Below are 18,190 nucleotides of genomic sequence, written 5' to 3'. Positions count from 1 at the left end.
ATTTAGAAGCACAATTAACTTTGTTCTTCAGCACTGGTTCTCTTAACTACTTCACTGCCACTACAAATGCTACTGAACCACCCTCTGGGATGACTGTTTTTGTAGAATCGAGTTTATGATAAGTAGTGTCTTCCCCCAAACTAATCACCTTCTTCAGCAACTCTCACTGGATTTAGTGGCTGGGCCTTGGTGCTGTGTTCATTTTTAACTTCCAGTATCTGACAACTTATTGTTTTCCTAATATTTCATTCTAGACATATAGGGTAGTACCTAACAGACCTGACCATATGCACTTGGTTTTACCCCTTTGCTTTTCAATTTAGAAACAACTGAATCTAGATGGGCTTTATTGCAGCACGAAATACCTGATTCAGCAGGTAGAACATCACATTGTGCCATCCTCCAGAGCTGAAGTTTCCTGAATTCATTTTGAAGTTTATAAAAGATGATGAGGAAATTAGGGGATGTGATGATCCACAGGTTTATCCACCCTAAAGCATCACAGCACTGCCTGGTATCAAAGTGTGACTCAGAACTTGTGATCACCACCACATGGAGTATCAGTGTGGTCAGTGTTACACACCATACAGCAGTCAGGTTCACTCAGAGAGCTTATAACATGTTTGCTTTTTATGTAGTTCATGCAGAATTCATTATATTTCAGAGGATTTTATACTAGTTAAATAAATATATTTGACTTCATAGAAGATAACTCCCATATATTTTTTAGAAGTTCCTTTGTATGTTAGTGACATTCACATATCCACCACAGCCTTACCAACCTATCTCAGTCTTATTTCCCTGTCACCCAGGTGCTGTGGGCTATTAATGTATAAATAGATTCTTCCTCACTTCTTTTCTTCCTTCCTTTCTTTCCTTTTATTTTTGTAATTATCTGATCATTTTCCCTGGAGGTGAACACAGGCCCCTGTGCTTCCCCTGCAGAAAATGAACTTCATTAAGCATGTGCTGTGTGTACCTATGGAAGCCCCTGGAACAGACCACCCTTATGAGGCAATCTCTCATCAAGAAAGTTCTGTCAGCAGGATCTCCAGATCCCATTAGCAAACCTCTCTGGAGTAGGGCACTTAAATAACCAGCTCTGGACGTGCCTGTTTGGGAAAGCTTTCCAAAGGGCACAGTCCACTGAAAGCACTTCTCTGCTCTGCACAGAAAGCTGCCCTAACTAGGGCTGTGCTGCACAATGTCCTGGGTGAGCTTGGCAAAAGGGGTGTTCTGAGGAGAATTGTTTCTAAACTGCTGGGTTTTGAAGTTTGCTTAGAGACCTACTCAGCTGTATTGCCTCAGTTCCCTCCTGAAGCTACTGCACTGCAAATGCCAGGAGTGCCTGCACAAAGCCCCTGAGGCTGCTGATCACTCCAGGTCCAAACCCTGCCTGGAAGCTGGGCTTGGTCCTGGGGGCTTCTCGTGCCATAGTTCAGCCATGCAGGATCTTGGGGCTGCTTGTGCTGTGGGGCTTTCACCAGCTCACCCCCTGCCTCCTCCAAGCCCTGTTTGAGTCTGTCCTTGCACAAAGAGCTGCTCTGAAGTGTCTCTTCTGTACACACAGGGTCTTCTAAAGCTCAGCAATGGCAGCAGAGCACCAGGCTTCTTCCAGGCTGAGCAGTGGGTGATGAAAGCACACAATATAGGGGCTGCTGTAAGCAAGTGTCTGAAGAACAGGCTGAGGAGGTGGTAGAGATGAGTCAGATGTGCAGCAGGCTGAACACGCCCTTTGCTTTTGTCAATAAGAAAGGTTGTGGCACTCTGAATGCATCTTTTAATTTTCTGAACATGCTTTTGATTTGTCCAACCTAAATCAGGGAGCTGGGTGAGCTGGGCTGGGTGGGCATTCTCAGAAGGAAGAGGCAGTTGTGTTCAAGCTCTTCCCCTGACCTGAATTCCTGCTCGAGAAACAAACCAGTTTCTTAGCTGAAAAGTAAATGTCAAAAGATACTAGAATTAAATTATTTCTTATTTCCACCTATCACAGAAAATTAAGTGAGAGGGATTAAGTGGATAAATGTATCAAGTAAACCAGCAGTGAAAACAATATACTCCCTTTCTACAACTGTAAACAATTACTACTGTGTGATTTGGAAACTGTCAATTAGCCCTAACCACAGTGAATCAGAGCTGCTTTCTGGGGTAATGAAAATAGAGCATCTCCCCGTCACATCAGTATAGATTGCATTAACCTTAATGACTCCTGTAAGGCTAAACCTTGTCTTGCCAGGCAGATTGAACACTGTGCCTTGTAAGCTTTGCCTTTAACTTATCTTTGTAAAACTTCCATTGATTCTACTCTAATTTAAACTAGAAATACAGAAATTGTCAGGTCTGAACAGACCACTGGTGCAACTAATTTGATTTTTTGTTGCTAACTGTAACCAGTGATGGATAGACTCAGGGAAGAGAAGAATGATTCATTCCCTGCCCCCTCCCCCTTTCTCTTTCCACTTGTACCCTTTCCCTGATTTGTTTAATTAAGTGTGATGTGATTTCTTTACCCCCAGTTGATGACAAGTTTGTGTACTGAAATGGAAATATTAACAGCTCTTGTATCGTCAAACGCCATAGTATTACTAGAGATATTAGGCTTGCTAGTGTAAATGTCAAATCCCAGTTTGGAAATAATTTTTCTGTATCTCCTCTATTAAACAGATTATTCTAAGAAGTTTCCAAATCCATTTCCAGGAGCCTTCTTTTTTTAAATCATTGAATGCTTCCTTTCAGTGGGAGAAAAGGTAAATAGGACCATGTTATTCCATGAGCACCACCATCTGCCACATCTCCTGTTTCGTTATTAATCTCTGGCTAAAGTTTATTTAGTGAATTTGGTACAAGTTCCTCTTGGACTTATCCCAGTGTAACAAAATCTAACCCCCTTTCCTCCAGTTAACAGGAATCTCTCTCTTCGTGTTGCACTTAGATAAAATTTCTAGCTCTTCATGGAAAGAAAGATGTAACTTGATCTCTCAGCTAAAATGATGTCTTCTTGGTCTAATGGCTGGTAGAGCTTTATTGATTAGCTTCTCCAAAATATCTGTTGACTTGAGTTCCCAACATATGACATAATAAAGTGATTTTTCTATGGGCAGTTCTTTGGCACTGCAAAATTGGGCCCATTGGGGTTTCAAACTCAAGATTTGAAAATGAAGGTACCAGAACTTAATTACTTTTTGTATAAAAATGTAATATGGCTTCAATTTCTGAGATATGTGAGTTTTACTTAGCTCATGCCATGTCATGCTTTCTCTTAACTTAATCTCTACCACACATCAGAACACTTTATTAATACAGTAAAGCCACTGTTCTTGTCAACCTTATTGTTGCACAGATTTTTGCCAAAGCTCTGTTGCTGGAGTTCAGAGAATATATATTATCAGCTTATTTGTTCCTCACATTAGCAAAAAAAACCAACTGCTTGTGAATTAGGAAAAAAGCTCAGGAATATTTTATTACCGACAACTACAAATACCACAACCTGCTACAGTGCAGGTTGGAAGGATGCAGCTGTACTTGAATTAGAGAGGGAAAAGAGTCCTTCAAGCTGTGAAGTTAACAGGGAATCTCTGAGTAAAGTGTTTTCCTACTCAGCTGGGAAGCTGGAGTATTCTGCTGGCATCTTGTCACACAGCTTTGCAAACCCAGCTATGTTGGAACAGTGGCACCACTGCAGGCTGTGTACGGTGATATTTTTAAAAATTCAAGTATAACTACTTTTCCTATCTTTATTCCTTGCATTGGTAAGTGCAAAAGCTTCTCATTCAAGTTGGAAACTAAAAGATAAGCAAGTAAGAATGAAGCAGTCGGGAGGTTAACCTGACAATGCCCAGACCAAACAGGGAAAATATTTAAAAGTTGATCACCTTCAGTATCATGACAGAGGAGAGAAAAACCTCAAAGGGGACAGCCACCAGAGCTGCTCTGATGTGGTGTTAATAGCAGGGCTTTCTCAAATTTGATCCATGTATTCTTTTCCAGTCTCCCATACTATTTCAGTCCTGTTCCCCTTCCCTTCATGCAGCAAATCAAACAGGACATATCTAAATTTTAAAGGTTGCCAGATGTTTAGGTTATCGGGAGGCAATCACTTTCAAAGGGCAGAAGAGTTTTGGCTATCGGGTGAATTTGATCAGAACAGGTGTGAGAGATTGTGAGGCTGTGTGAGGACAGGCCAACATCAGCTGTGCACTGGGAAGAAGGAGAGCAGGACAACAGAACTGGATCAGGACTCCCCTTCTGCAGGGACTGTCTTGGGCACGTGCAGTACCTAAATGAGGTCAAAAACATGTGACAGGGAAGCTGTGATACACATCTGACTAAAAGGTGCTGCCCAGAGATTTTTTTTTGGCAGGCTAAAGGGGTTTGGAAGCTCCATGCTTTCCCAAGATGCTGCAGTTCCAACCTGGTGGCCACAAGCCCAGGAGATCTCCTGATGCTGCACCCAGGTACTGCTCATATCACATGGGCTCTTTCCCTATTTTCATTAGTTAAGCTGCTTCTCACTTTTGCAGCCTCACTACAACAGGACTTGCTAAATATCACACTGGTCACAGTTCACTGAATATCACAGTTTGGTCAACTGTGGTTCATTTGAGCTCATATCTTCTATTAAAAGTGTCTAACTGGTTACCTAAAATAACAAAATATTGTTCTCGTTTCTGAGGGCTGAGACTGCTTAAGCAGAGGCTTGAATTACTTTTGAACACTGTGTAACAGACTTTTGTGCAGAGAGTTTTGTGTCATATGCTGTAATTTATTAGTCTCCCAAGCTATGCAAAATTGTTCTGTGATATTCAGTAGCCATAAAATATATGATGAAATGCAACTACCCCAAATTTCTTCAATTTCTTTTGTGTATAGGTGCATTGCCATTATTGAAATATTTATGTAGCTCTGGGACATGTATTTGCAAGACACAGACTGCTTCAGTAGTACCTAGAGTCCCTTAACCTTGGCTGGACTTGACTCTAGGTGCCTCTGTAACACAAAACTAAAATCAGATCAAGCTCTAACTTCAGTAATTGAATTTTAGTAGCCAAATTTTATGAAGGAAACAAATTTCAGTTACACCTGTGTATTTATAAAAGCTGAATTTTCAGTTGTTAAATATGTGTTCATAGACAAGCTTGTGCACTCAACCAGGGAGAAAAGAGAATCAATATCACCCCTGTGCAGCAGCTCAAATTTCAAATATTCACAGCTTGTAAAGTCAAACTTGTGAAGTTTAATTGACCAGGAATAATTTGAGGACAGTGATCTTTATGCACTTCATAGGCAGAAAGCAACTGAGTTATTAACTGGAAATTATTTATTTCACTTTAGAAATTATGGGACAGTTGCAATGGGGCTTTGAATTTGCTAAACTCTGAACTTTAATTTGCTCATGAACACTGCATGATCCTCAACAGAAAAGGAACAGCAATTAGGAGCTTGTTTTCATGTAATTCCCTCCCACCATTGCTCTTTGAGCAGTTCTCAGAATGCCTAACCTGGCTGTCAATGTGCACATCCCTCCTGCTACAACCACACAACACTGTGGCTGTAAAGGAGAAGATTAGCAAGGGATCCATGATCCCTTTTGCTTGTGACTTTCAGGTTCAGAGCAGAATTAACCTGTGATTCGTGCCTCTGTTTCTCTGCTTAGACCAGTGAACTAAATGCCCATTTTTCTTCCTCTACTGCCAGTGAATATTTACTGCAGTTTTTCCTGTAGAGCCTCGTCCCTTTGGCAGAGCTGAGAGTTTGGCTCATCCAGTTTCTGTGTCATTTTTTTGTAACCTGTGGCAAAGCTTTGCTCCTCTCTGCTGTTGTTTAATATTATGTGTCTCTGAAAATGCCAGGCAGGAATCAGAGTCTGGTGGGGAAAGTGCTTCTGGGGAAATGGAACAATCTTCAACTCCCCAAATATTGTGAGTATTGTGCTCAGGGACATAAGAGCTCAGTGAAATGAGTGTTGAGAGGAAGAAAGGTAAAAATAAAGCGAACAGAATACAGAAGATAAGTGACATTTCAGTTCTCAAGTTTATAAACTTAAATTCTGGCTTAATTCTGAAATTGCATATTGTTTAGGAATATTAGTGTTGGCGGAAATAAAGTCATTTGGAGGAGTCTGTTGTGACTTAGAGATCCCATATGAAATACTTTGCTATTTCAGGCTTGTAATCAATCTATCCTTCTTCTTGGTGTCCAGATTTACCTCTTCTGTAAGCCTGTGAAATTAATTCTCAGTCAGGGCCCTTTCAGCAGCCAAGACACCAGGCCACCTCTGGCTGGGTTTGCTAAGGCAGCTGAGTTGCAGAGCCCATCCCGTCACAGAGCTCTCATGTTTGCAGACCTGGCATCCTACATTACACAACTCTTAAGTTGCAGATCTCAGACAACTAATGAGGCATCTGTGAACCAGCTCATGAGCCCAAAGTACAAAAAAAAGCACAAAATGGAATGAATTCTGATCAGTCTTCACCTCACGCCCAGGTATAGGTACAGTTAATATAAAAACACATACTGGCTAGAGAACAGATACAGAGTGCAGTGACACTGCCTGAAAAAATGTCACATCCAGACTCCGGGATTTGGATTTTACAGGCAGGCAGTGGTGGCAGAGATCTTTCCTTTTCAAAGATAAAAATGAAAACTGAGCACATAGCAGTTTCTTTCTGCAGGTCTACCTTGGTGCTATGTTTTGATCTTTAGGATTTAAGTAGGTAACAATGCTTGTGCCCATTAAAGAGGTGAACTTCAGAGTCCCTAATTAGGAGTTATGATGCATGAGTCCCCCTGCCAAGGACTTGGCATTCCTATCAGTGTTCAGCTCTTACTTCCACCTGATGAATGTTAAGAAGCTCTTAATATTAGGAATCTTATTTGTTGTGTTTCAGTGACAGTGCCACAGGGTTGTGGGGTGGGAGTGCTGAGCACAGCTGTCTGCTCTGGGCTGACCCTCGAGCTGGCTCACTGTGGGTGTCTGTTCAGCCCTGCTCAAACAGCCTGGGCTCAGCATTTTAGTCTGTATCACCTCTCTGTTAGATGCCTTTTTATGTCACATTGCCTACAGGTGCAAGCCAAGCAACTGCTGCAAATTATAAGGAATTGTTTGTGCTTTGCCCTATTTTAAAGCCCCTTTGTCACTTAACTGTACACAGTCCCTTTCAGTATTTAAACAATATAGTCTGGGGGCTTTTTTGCTTTACTCCAACTTGTTTGAAGGGTTGTCAGTGTTTGTTTCCTACTGAAATTCTCATCCAGATTGTACAGCTCGGGTTCCTTGGTGTCAGCCATCCTGAGAAGCTGACATGTCCATTTTCAGGTCTGCCTCAAATCCTGAGGGAGGGCAGCCTTTGGCCAGGCTGACCTGATCTGACTTTAAAGCCTTAAGCAACACAGCCCACTCAAACCAACACATCTGTTGAGTCTGGGCAGGAGCACAGCACAAGCCTCAATTGCAGTGGTTAAACAAAAGCTAGTGATCTACAGAGAACTCATCTGAAGGAAATAATGTTTGCTTTTTTTTTAGTATTCTACAGGATGAGCCTCCTACAGGATGGCAGTTCTTTACAGCTTTATGCTATACATTGAATGGGAGTCCTTCACCAGCTTCTAGACATTTATTTCACAAGAAAATTTACAGGCAGGGGCGTATTTTTTGCCTGTCACTCCAAGTGAGATGACTCCATTGACTTCTGTAGTTCACTGACTGAGAAACCATCAAAAAGCAAACTTATCTGGGTATCAAGATTATTAGCAGTGTGAAGGGAGACAAAATGAGGCAGATTTCTATCCTTTTTTTACAGCTCACCAGGGAACATTTCTTCCCATCCATTCCTTGTTTTTTTTCTTCTAGAGTGGACAAAGTTGTCTTCCTTGACACTGGCCTTGCCTTCCAGCAAGTATCCTACCCCCTGGTCACAGCAGAAGAGATGCTGTGGTCTGATGTCTGTTCAGCCTGAGCTGGACTCGGTGGCCACAACCAAACCGTGATTCCACCGATATCCTTTTTGCCCTTGCTGTTGAGAAATGCTGAGTGATGTGCGCTCAGTGGTGGCAACGGCATTCATACATGTGTTTCATTGTGCTCCAGTACCTCAGTTTCCATGGCTACCACAGAAACTGCAGGTTTGCTACACAAATTGGTAGGAGAGATTCAGAACACCAGCCCATATGCTGCAGCTTCCTGAACCTCTTTCTCCTCTCCTGGGCTCAGTTGTGCTTCTCTCTATCAGGGGCTGTAATGCTGGTCTCCATCAGGTACAGCAGGTCTTTGGCACTGCCAGGTTGTTCTGGGGAAATTTGGTGCACACACCAGCCTGTCCCCTTCTGGGTTGTCAGGTTTTTGAGCAGGGAAGATGATCTGCATTTTGACGTGCAGCTGAAGGGCCTGCGGGAGGTTTTTCTCCCTAGTGGTTGGCTATTCTGCCATTCCCCAGGTGTAAAGCAACTGAGTAAAGGTATATTTTAGCATGTGATCGTGGAGCTTTATGCAGGAAGGCTGGAGGTAGAACATAAAACCAGATGGAATAGGTAAAACAAAGCCCCTCCTGGCCAATACCTGTCAGAACTGGAGACTGACAGCAGGGTCCGTAGGGGGAAGAAGCCCTGGAAACACTCTCCCTGTGCCCAAGTAGCTGCAGCTCTGCTTCCCTGACTCAGAGATGGTATCTGTGTCTTTATTTGCTTAGTGAATTTTTTTTCTATTAATTTACCTAGTTGTGTTTGAACTCATATCCAATTTAGCCTCTGGAACAGCTCAGCAACAGCTTCACAGCTGAACTGTGCACTGAGTGACAAAATCCCCTGCAGTCAGATCTTTCCTAGCATTAGCAGTCCTAGTTCCTTTAGTCATTTAGCAACCAGAAGCCATTCCATAACTGTGATTATTGCCCATCTTCATGTCCTCTCCACTCCTGGTAAATCGTTTCTGTGAGGGATGGTGACCAGAACAGCTCATGGTTGTCAAGATGCAGGTGTGTTATGGATGTCCCTGTTCCTTTCCTAGGATATCCCAATATCTGGATTGCTCCAGAGCACTGAGCTGGCACTGTCTGTCAGAATACAAATATTTCTTTCTTCACAGGTAGTTATGGAGGCAAAGCCCATCACTCTGTGTGCTGACACAGATGTCTGTTTTAGGACTCTGTTAAACCCCTTCCTTGGGACCATCCAATCCCCTGACATGCCCCGTTCAGTGGGTTTAAGATTGGGGCCATTTTTGAAGGCTAGACCAGACTTTGGACTTGTGAGGCAGAAGTTTTGATTCATGCTCAGTCTGAGGTTCCTTTCCATGAGTGATTTGTATCAACATGAGATTTCTTGAAGGTCTGGTCTTTCACCAACTCTCTGAGGAGAGCAGCACTCTGGGCTCCTGTTCTGCAGCAGAAATGAGTTACCTGCCTGTCACAGGGGGTTTCTAGTGGGCACTTCTGCACTGTGGACTGCTTTGGTAGTCCTCCAGCTCTGCGTCCTCCTCAAGCCAGAAATGCCACCCTCTACCATGATATAGCCCAGGTTGAATTTTAGGCAATGTCGACCATCATTATTTGAAGTGAAAGATATCCTGAAGGGAACAGTTCTGCTGCTCTTAGAAAACTGTCTGGTTGTCACTAATCATGTAAGATTGCACAGAGTGGTAATTACAGACTTGTTCCATCACAGCCTCTGATATAATGTGGTCACAAGGAGCACTCAGACCAAGTTCCTTGCAGTGTGTGCACTGCCTGGCACTTTCAGCCAACCAAAAAAGTGTGTTTATCTGGTGATAATCAGAGTGTGTTATTACATTTGAGTCTGCTATTGCAGTTATTAAATAGATTTCCCAAGGTTTATAAAATAGCTATTTTTCAATAACATTTTTCATCATACCACCTTGTGAAAAAGATTTCATGAGGATTTTTAAAAGGTCTGTTAGCAACGTACCAATTTAGTTAAGCATTGTAGTTGAACTCAAATCATGAATAAAATATGAAATAGATTAAGAAAGATGAATGGAGTGTTGAAAGAAGATCCAAAATCTGTTTTGGCTAATGCTCACAGCATTAATTTTCTAGAACTACCTTCTTCACACACTACTAACTGAAACTGCTTCATCCATTCAAATATCTACACTGCAACAGAAAAGTTTCTTCTACATTTTAATTTTTTTACCAACCTGGAATTGAAGGGAAGTCACCATATAGGATGGCTCCTAAAATACATAATTCTAGCACCTATGAAATTTAACTCTGCCCTGTGAAGTCACACAGCACATGTTTAAGATGGTTGAAGATTGTGTGGCCAGATTAGAATAAATTACATTAGGGATGTGGGAGTTTGAATGTTTTCTTCTTTTCCTGGCAGGTCTAAGTACAAGTGTCTTTGCAGTATTTAATATTTAAATTCTTCTTCTGAGAGAAATTCTGACTTGGCTCACTTGCATTGTCCTGTAAGTAATATATTTTCACTTTTATTGTAAGAAATATTTTCTTTTGTCCCTTGTGATAGTGTTCTTTAGGCTTTTACTTAATTTTGTGTATTCTGACTAAATCTGTGCAAACACAACAATACCATGGACTATTTCTAGTAGTTTGATAACGTATAGCATTGCCCTTGCTAAGAAGCAAGGATACCCATTCTTTGTTTCCCAGGCTAAAGAGCATCACCAGATTTACTCACCAGCCAGTACTGCCCCCCCTCCTAATAATGTATTTTGTGAATTTGACCTCCAAGTTTAATGGAGGACAGTGCTAGCAATCTGGAAAATTTGGCAACATTGCTCATTGTAAAAAGCCTATTTACATATATTAAAGATGCCTTGCTCTAAAGTCTAACAACCAGCCCTCCCTGAACATCCCAGCAGCACTGAAGCTCTCAGGTACCCACACAGCTCTCAGCATGCCTTTGCTGTTTGGTGGGGTTAATTTGTGCAGCTGAGTCAGCTAATAAGCCCTGCAAGGGAAACACATCCAGATGTTTGCTGTAAAGCACTGAGTTCTTTGGACAGGGACATTTACCATCACTGCAGAAAATAATAAAGCATCGAGTCAGAAAAAGACCCATTTACTACAATAATCTGTCTCTGGCCTGTACAAATGTCAGGTGAACAGCATAAAGACAGGGCAAGCATACCCTCAAAATGATGCTACTCAAAATACTCTCCCAGTCTTCAGTCATAATTCCTAAACCAGGGACTGTTCCTGTTTTGAAGAGTCTTTCTTCCATTCTTCTGTCCAGTAAGTTTTGAATCCCTGTACACTTGCATTTACAACCTCTTGTGACAAGGAGGCCCAGTGATGTCAGGGATCTTTTTCCAGCTTGTCCTGGTTGTCTGCCTCAAGCATTAGTTCTAGGAGAGGGGTTCCATGGTGGAAGGTGCAGAGCAACTCTTATGCAACATCCTGGGCTGCTTTCAGAGGCACATGAAGATGTCCACACAGCAAGCCTTGAAAACAGGAGTAATTCATGTTCAGTGAGCAAACTGGGAAGCAAAAAAATAAGGCTTTTGATGAGCTCTAATCTCCTCACTACATTTTTTTCTCTTCTCTGTGTTTGCAGCTTAGCCTGCTTTAAAAAAAGTTAGTGTATTTGTGGTGCTGTTTGAAACAAATCAGCCACCTTTGAAAAACAGGTAGGGCTGGACAGAGTACAATACATAAGAAAATTCAGAGTAGTTTTAAAATGCAGGCGTGCTTCAACTTATTATGCTGTGGGACAGACCCGCTGCTGTGTGCAAAATCCTTTCTGGACTCCTGTAGTTTCTCCTGAAGTTGTCACTCTTCATGGCAACCCCTACCCACACTACTCTTGCATGTTGATCCCTGTTATAATTTATCAGTGTTACATCTGCCCCAGTCTGTACTCTGATTAAATTAGAATCCCATTAACCACAGTTGGCTGTCAGACAAAGGAAATGTCTGATCTTATTTTCAGTATAAGACATGCCCTCTGCTCTCCTGCACATCAGAAAATTTCCAAGGAGTGATAAGGCAGCAGTTTTGATAGGATTTCTACATTTCTCCAAGGATTTGTTGAAAATGTGGCAGCTCGGTACCTGAATATTAGATTATTAAGTTGCACAGTGTGATGTATTGTGTATAAAGTACTTCCTGAAGAGCTGTCCACTCCTCCAGAGCAATCCTTCACAGAGCAGGCAGCAGCCACCCTCCAGTGAAGCCACAGCAGCAGGACATGGAGAAAGCCACCCCTTCAATCCATTAGAACAACCACACCAAAGGACACTGTGTCCTCTTTCAGGAGAAATGACAAACCCAGTTTGACATTCCTTTGAGAAGTACTGACAGGACCTGAATTTAAGGTGCTCTGTGTTTTTTTCTTTTTATTGAAAAAGGAGGGTGTCAGTAGAGCATTTGTCTCAATGACCATGAGCTGAATATTCCCTTCAGCATTTCTGATAAAGCCCACAAGACTCACCACCGTGTTGAAGGGATTCCAAGTCCTTATTCCTCAAATGTCATTTTGAGTGCAATAAAATTTGTTGTTTCAGCAACCTGCTCTAGTGGAAGTTGTCTCTGCCCATGGCAGGGGTGTCAGAACTAGGTGATCTTTAAGGTCCCTTCCAACCCAGGCCATTCTGTGATTCATGTTGAGGATATCTGGCAAATCATCAAAATCTCTTCTTACTTCCTATTGTGTTAATATTTGATATTTTCCTTTCCTTCTGCAATCTTCCCTTGAAATCAGGTTGCTTAACAGCTTAAACTCTTTAAAACAGTGTGTGCTCATTTTGTTCTCTTGGACCATTTTATGCCTTCTGCTAAGCAGTAAAAGAACTAAAATACAAGATATATTTTTTTTTATGTTCTCTCCTTAATTGTGCATCCTTCAGGTTGGCCTCAGCTAATCTCTGGATTTCAGTGTCAAATATTATGGCATTTATCTGTAAAACTCATTTGTACTACACAACACTCCCGCTTGGGAAAATCCCCAAACCAAACCCTTTTTGTACCAGGTGCATTCATTTTCTGCTATCAAAGAAAAAAAAACCTTGAGACCACTAAGCAGCTGCAACCTTTTCTATAGACCTTATTTATCTGATATTAGCTGAATTGTGTATTGTACTTTATAGGAACAGAAAGAAATCCCTGCTCTAAAGCAGGTGTCTGCGATGCCTGTAAATGTCAGTCAGCCCTTCCAGATCAAAAATTAATTGTGCACCCACCACGAGAAAGAGAGCAGGTTTGAAGCACTTATAATATTGTGCTCTGTCAGGTTATTAGGTTTTCACCTCAGGAAATTCAGCTCCAAATGCCATGCAACCTACCTTAGCTGGTCACTCTGGAGCATGTATGCAATAGACACAAAAAGTGAATAAAAATACATCAGGCACCCCCCACTGACAGCTATTTAATTACCAATCATTTGCTGCTCACACAGAGGAACAGCGTGTTGTCCTCTTGGGTGCTTCATTAGTACCATCCAATTTTGGCTGTGTCAAGGTTTATTCTGTGGTCAGTCCTTTAAGAACAGAAAAATCAAATATAATAAAAGTACAACCTGTAGCCTTGTGACTGTCAGGGTAGCAACTATTGCTCTGCTGAAATCAGACCTTCCAGCCTGGTTTTCACATGTTTATAGTTTCTTTTGTTGTTTCAAGCTATTTTGATGATAAGATGGAATTTAAAAAAAAAAAAAAATTCAGGTTGTGTTGTTCTTGAACAGAGTGTTATGCCCAGAGCTTTGAGCTACTCTGTCACTACGGACCTGTAGGGGATTCTAGTCATGCTCAAAGGATTAATCCCTCTGCTTGCATCCCCAGCATGGCTCACAAGTTGCTGTGGTCCTTCAGTCAACCCAAAGGTTAGTGAGTACCAAGGAGCATTACAGAAATGCAGTGTTTGCAGGTGATTTGAGATGAGAGAGCATCAGCTGTGATGCTGTGCCTCCTTCTCTTCCCTTGATTTAGGGCTCCATTCTGGCCAATGGAGTTTAAATAATCAGATCCCATTCTGTATTCAGAAAGAATGAGATTAAAGTGAGGGCCTCCTTTAAAAAATCCTCATTGGAGCATCTAGTAGGTTCTTGGGCCTCTTCTGCCATCATATTTTTGGTTTTCCTTGCTCAGCATGATAATTGCAATAGCTCCTGGATTTATATACTGGAAGGGGATTAACACATGCACATCACTGTCTTTCAGCAGGTGCAGTTTATGTTTATCTTCCTCCTGCTGCTGATCCCATCTATTGATTTCCAGCTGCTGCCTTTCTACTTAAGCCTTGCTGCGGAGAGATTTAGTCAAACAAAAGGTCCACACCTGATCCTTGGGAATGGCTCAAGATGCTTTAAATCTTCTCCAGAAACAGGACTCTGACTCTGTGCTGGAGCCACAATCATCCTATCACTTGTTCCACCTGGCCAGCCCTGTTTATCACGTCATGGTCACTTAGGAAGGGTGGTGGCCCCAAGCAAACTGGGGTGCATCTGTTCTGAACTGCCTGTTTAGGCCACGTTTTGCTGGGAAGGAACTGAATGGAGAGTAATGCTTTGGGGTTTTTTGAGGACATGTCTGTATGCCACTGCAATACCTTCTGACCACTGTGAGCTCCAGATTTTTTTTCTGATTTTATTGAATAGTTGCCCCTTCATTTCTGTGGCATTGAATTGTTTTCTAGGTAGATGCTATGTGCTGTCAGCCACTCCAGGTCACCAACAGCTTCAATTGGCTTTACTGTCTTTTATGTTGCTGTATTTCCAGCCAAGCTCTGTGAATAATCATGGCATTTTGTTGTGGTCAAAGCACAGTAAGCTCAGGCTTTGCACCTGCACTCAGGAGCTTTGCTGTTAGTGACTAATTCTTTGAGGACTTTCTTTCCAGAGGCTCTGTGACAAGTTTCAGTGCTCTCTTGAAAGGTGCAGCCACCTGAGCTGGAGAAGGTCCAGGCTGGTATTCTTTTCTGTAGCTGGATCCTATTCCCAAGTTTGATGAAGGACTGATGCCAACACTGATGCTCAAATCCTGGAGCAGAAGCTGCCTACTGAGCTCCAGCACACAGAAAATGTCCTTTGGGAAATAACCACGTTGGGGATCGCTGCTGTTCTGTCTGGCTGTTGCTGTGCACTGGCACAGTGTTCTTGTGTTCTTGCTGAGCCAGTTGAGAAATGCACAGTACAGGCCATGCTGTAACACTGCTGATTCTGTGCTTTTCTGCTGCTTGGTTTTACTCAAGATCACTTATCAGAGTGACTCTTTGGCTGGTTTGTTCCCTCGGCTGGTTTTAATTCTGTTTGGTGAGCCTTCTGGACACAGTGTTGATATGCACGTATAGCACTAATTAAGTGGGCATCATGAAGTAAATTTATTTCTGTAACCCAGAGAAAAGATGTTCAGAAGCATTTTTATACTCTGCTCTTTCATTAAGAATATGTACTCATCAAAGCAAAGTGTTTGTGGGAAGATTTTTATAAATAATGTCTTGGATCCAATTTTGATTAAACCTAGAGAGCTGCTGGATCAACCTCCTGAGTAACCAGCTACTGTTATTTAAGGTAAAAGTCTTGGGTTCAATTTCCTCTTTAAAATCAGCAGACCAGGAACTTGAATCCAGAACAAATTCTAAAATAAAAATCCTTATCTTTCCTTGTTCCATACTTTCACAACCTAAACCTCATCTTTTCCACAGCTTTTAAAGAAAAGCTTTGCTTGGCCTCAAAATCACCCATACAGAGCTCCAAGAACCAGGCTGAAAAGTTAATTGCAGCTTCTACTCTCCAATATAGCATTATTGATTGGAACACTTATTTAAAAAGTAGATTTTTTCCATACTCCCAAGCTTTATTGCCCAGACTGTCAGATTACTTTCAAAAATTACTAGCTTTGTACTCCACTCATCATTATAAATTCATTACCTGAGTTAATCTTGTTTTGTAGCAAATAAGTATATCCAGTATTATGTTCCTAGAAGTATTTCCAATCTTGCTTTGGCAAAACACTGTGTTTTTAATGGCTTGAAATTGTGTTTGAATCTTGTTGCAATTGAGATAGGAAGAATGCAATCTATAATACTTTTCATTTGCTATATCTACTCAAGTGCCAGCACTGTACTTTATAAAAATATTCCTATACCTGAGGTTATTACTGGCATCTCAATACTGAAGGAATAGAATATGTAGCACCTTTTAATTAGTCACCTACTGGGTTTTTTTCTGTCTTTCATGATGAAGGCAAATTCTAACTTTCTTTTCTGCCTCTTTTCCCAATTCAACCTGGCAGGCAAAGATTCACTACGGGAAATAACACCAAGTGCTTTCTCTGGGGATTCCTTTGCCTTGGCTGCTGGCTTAAAATCTTTTTTCCTAGTTTAAGGTCTGATTGAAAAAAAAAGCCATTCATTTCTAGTTTATGAAATTAAAGTAGAAAAATGCAAGGTGAGGGGAAAAGGCATTATCCAAAGCAAGCCATTAAATTTCACTGATTTCAGGAGTCACAGCATCCTTTTGAGATATTCGCTGTGTTCTAGTCATTGCAGAGGAGACAAACACTTTAGTTAAGCCAGATGTCAGGTTTAGTGGAGCTGAGCAGTGTCTTACCCTCCCTGCCCAGCAGCACGTGAGTGACTTCAGAGCTCTGTCCCAGATCATGTATAAATGGTACCATGATAAAGTGTTACCTTCTCATCTACAGATATCAGTATATCTCAGGGCCTGGTCTATCAGCTGAAAGTTTACAACAACCAGTTCAACTACTTGCATAAAAATTAGCACAAGGATGTTGGCACAGCTGCCAATATAGTGAGTTTGAAACTCTAAGACAGATGTGGTTACGCTCTGCATCCTAGTTGCTCTTCTTCCTTCTTGCTAAATACTCTAAATACAGAGACAAAGGTCTTCATTCAAGCTCTCTAATAAGGGAAGTTGTGAAAAAGCTACAATGACATGACTGTGAAGGCAAACAAACACATGCTTTCCAGACATCCATCTATTTGGTGACTGTGTCAGAGCCTCTAAAGACAGACAGAATCATGTTCACCACAGCCTTCATCCATGAGAAATACAGTGTCACTTGAAGGACCTTTTCTAAGCAAGCACAGTCCAGGGAACTCCGTAGCACAAGTCAAAATTGCCACCTTCTAAGATAGTCATGAATATTAAATCACACTCTTAAATGATCATATAGAAGTTGCCCTGCCTTGCTAAATAAATTAACTTTTCCTCTGTATTCAATCTCTTTGGGTGAAATAGATTTGTTGCAGTGGCTTGGTTTTGTTAGTATATCCAAGAGTCAACACAGGTCAGCGAGCAAACTGAATTGTCATCTGTCTGCGTGAACCAGAATTGCTCTCTACATCTTCATCCTCAGTGAGCCTGGGGAGTCAGAACCACCCAGCTCAGCCCAGCCTGTCTTCTCTAATGCACAGGCAAAGGGGCTTTCTGGGTGCTGGTATCAACCATGCTCACAGCAAATGGCTCCTCAGGTACAGCCAGTGCTCCTTGGCTTGTCCAATCTTTGTAGAACCATTTTGCACAGTGAAAGGAAATTGTTTTTCACTTTTGTATTCTCTAACCGACATCAAAAGTGATTTCTGAGATTAATGCAGTATAAAATTTTAACTCCCTTTGTATAGCTTCCCTCTTTTTAGACAGGAAAGGTTTTGTTCTCATCTACAGTGTGATGTACTTTGGCAAAAGCGATCTTATTCTTTTTATCAGTGGCAGCTTGGGATGGGCATAATATTTACAAATGATGCCATGAACAAGTTATGCAAATCACCCAAATGAGAACCAGTAAGCTTTTATATCCTGCCAAACAATCATGTATTGTAGAAATACCACATTTTACAGTCAATTTGAGAAATGTTTTAGAGACTTTAAAACATTAGTGCCCTATTATTCATATTGCTCAACATATATAAGAGGATTTGTTAGTACCATGAGTACAAAAATACAAACCTTTGGAATATGAAGGAAAAAATAACCATAATAGATTTTAAAAACCTAAGTGACTTTGAAAAGCTTCTTGGAAGTTCATAACACTGTCAATTTTTTAAAGATCTTGTCTAAAATTGAAAACCTGTATGACTGCAAAGAGGCAATCTGTGCCTTTCTACTAGTATAAAAATACCATTTCTTAGTGCATGTAAATGAGCCATTATAAAATAAATCAGCAAAAAGTAATGGATTCTCTTAACCTATTAAGCTCTCCAAAGGGCTCATCTACACTGCAGAATTCACAAGTGTCTGAACTGAGCTAAGGATCAGT

At 41.3% G+C, this 18,190-nt stretch overlaps 1 protein-coding gene across 1 annotated transcript in view; it reads left to right on the top strand.

Annotated features, from left to right (window-relative positions):
* Positions 1–4,360: 4,360 nt before the first annotated feature.
* SFMBT1 (Scm like with four mbt domains 1) overlaps positions 4,361–18,190 on the top strand; it is a 99,455-nt gene continuing 85,625 nt past the window's right edge. The window contains exon 1 of the mRNA XM_051811406.1: positions 4,361–4,454. The gene's annotated coding sequence lies outside the window, so the exon portion shown is untranslated. The remainder of the gene's footprint in view (positions 4,455–18,190) is intronic.

Source organism: Manacus candei, unplaced genomic scaffold (genome assembly GCF_025592945.1).
Source record: "Manacus candei isolate 608988 ecotype Guabito, Panama unplaced genomic scaffold, ASM2559294v1 h1tg000082l, whole genome shotgun sequence".
In the NCBI taxonomy this organism is placed as follows: Eukaryota; Metazoa; Chordata; class Aves; order Passeriformes; family Pipridae; genus Manacus; species Manacus candei.
The sequence above is the reverse complement of the archived record's forward strand: the minus strand, read 5'-3'. Positions and strand labels throughout refer to the sequence as shown.